The following is a 2212-nucleotide window of genomic DNA, read 5'->3' on the forward strand; positions in this document are numbered from 1 at the left end:
CTTGCAAACAACCGTGCTGCAGTTGGCTGCCATGTGACCAGATTTGCCACAGGTGCGGCAAACTCTGGGCTGCCCAGCGTAGACCAAGAAGCCTCGACTTCCCCCGATAGCGAAGCTGGAGGGAGGGTGGATGATGGCTCCACTGGGATCTACCTTCAAGGTCACCTTGACCTGCCGCTTGCTGGTCCAGATCCCAAAGGGGTCCTTGACATCAGTGCTGCTGCCGGCCACCTCGACGTACCTGGCGAGAAAGGTGAGTACATCCACCACCGGAACATGGGGGTTGTAGAGGTGAATCGTCACCACCCGGTCCCGTTGTGACGGAAGCGTGAAGAGCGGCTCCGCTGTGAGGATCGACAGTGGAGCCCGGTCCCCTTTCTCCTTGAATGCCTTCAGAAACTTGATGCATCCCGCCACGTTCCGGAACGTCACGTCGAAGTATCCACTGCTGGGGAAATCCTGCAGGCAGAAGACGTCCGTTGCTTGAAATCCGCAGCAATCGAAGAGAATTTTCTTGATGAAGAAGGTGCGATCGACCGGTGCATCTCCTTCCTTGTCCTTCACGACCACCCGAACGGTGTTGCGCACTCCCTGGCCCGAAGCTCGAAAATTGGTTATAGCCATTTTACTCAAAGCTTCCCCAGGATCAAAAGGCAATGATCATGGTCTCTTCTCAATCAAATAAGCACTGATAAGAACAGATACTACACTTGATCTTAGCCAAAAGGCCGAGAAGCGCAGCTTACCGTGATTCAGTTCAGCTTCTCTTTAAGAGAGACAGACTGCCTTGAAGAGCTGAACAGTGGCTGAAACACTAGCCAGCCTCACACACAGTTAGGTCCCTGTTAATCGTGCAGACAGACAGCATTGTGGGTCACCCCGGGCGACACGTAGAATTCACGGAAATGAGGAGACAGCATGAAGTTTGTGTGTCACGTTCCTCAACAGCGAACGGGCACAAGCAGACCCCTCTGCCCAAAACGCGATGTCAGTCGATTTTCTCTCTCTTTCTATTTCCATCGTTCATGTTCTCTCTCTCTCTCACTCTCACTTCACTCTCTATCTTTTGCTCAGAAAATCAGAGATTAATGCAGCACAGGAGGAGGCTATTCGGCCCTTTATATCAGTGCTGTCTCTTTGAAAGTGTTCTCTAGTTACTTCCTCTCCCCTCCTCTTTCCCCAGACTCCTGCAATGTTCCTATTAAAGAATATATTAAATTCCCTTTTGAAAGATATTATTGTATCTGCTTCCAACATGTTTTGAGGCAGTGAATTCCAGATTCCAACAACTCACTGTGTAAGAAACTTTTCCTCACGTCATCTCTGGTTCCGAGTCAATTACCTTCAATTTGTGTCTTCTTAATACTAAACTTTCTGACACAGGAAACAGTTTCACATTAATTACCCTATCAAAACCCTTCATGATTTTGAATTCTATATTAAATCTCTTCTTGCCCGTCACTGTTCTAAAGAGAACAATCCCAGCTTTTCCACGTAACTGAATTCCCAGATCCCTGGTAATTCTTGTAAATTGCCTTTTTATCTTCACCAAGTCCTTGACATCCTTACCAAAGTGTGGTGATCAGAATTGGACACAATTCTCCAGCTGGGACCTTACCAATGATGTGTAAAAATCAACATTTCCTCCTGCATTTTGTTACTCTGTGTCTCTCTCTCTGACACCAAGGACACTACATGTTACCTTTAAAGATCTCTGTATGAACACCCCAGGTCTCTCCAATCCTGCACACACTTTATGATTGTACCATTTAGTTTATATTGTTTCTCCTCATACTGGAGACTATGTACTATAGACGCCCAAATAGTGAGATTGAACTATTTACCCAGATAGTGAGACGGAGGTAGAACAAATATGTGGTAAAGTTCTGCGTGCAAAAACTATAGGGCAATAATAGTTTTGGATTTTAACAACCCGAATATCAACTGGCAGACAAAGAGTGTGAAAGGCACAGAGGGGACAACATTCTTGAACTACATCCAAAAGAACTTTTTCAGCCAGCACGTAACAAGCCCAACGAGAGGGGGTGCAATTCCTGCTTTAGTTTACAGTAATGTAGCTGGGCAAGTGGTGGACGTAACAGTGGGTGACCATTTTGGAGATCGTGACCATATTACAGTACGTTTTAGCATAATCCTGGAAAAGGACAGAGATAAAATAGGAGTAAAAGTTCTAAACTGGGGGGAGGCAAAT

At 46.2% G+C, this 2212-nt stretch overlaps 1 pseudogene; it reads right to left on the minus strand.

The window, feature by feature from the left end:
- Nucleotides 1-631: 631 nt before the first annotated feature.
- On the minus strand, nt 632-740 carry LOC137357009 (U2 spliceosomal RNA; annotated as a pseudogene).
- Between the last annotated feature and the right edge of the window lie 1472 nt (nt 741-2212).

The sequence above is a fragment of the Heterodontus francisci genome, chromosome 46 (genome assembly GCF_036365525.1).
Source record: "Heterodontus francisci isolate sHetFra1 chromosome 46, sHetFra1.hap1, whole genome shotgun sequence".
Classification (NCBI taxonomy): Eukaryota; Metazoa; Chordata; class Chondrichthyes; order Heterodontiformes; family Heterodontidae; genus Heterodontus; species Heterodontus francisci.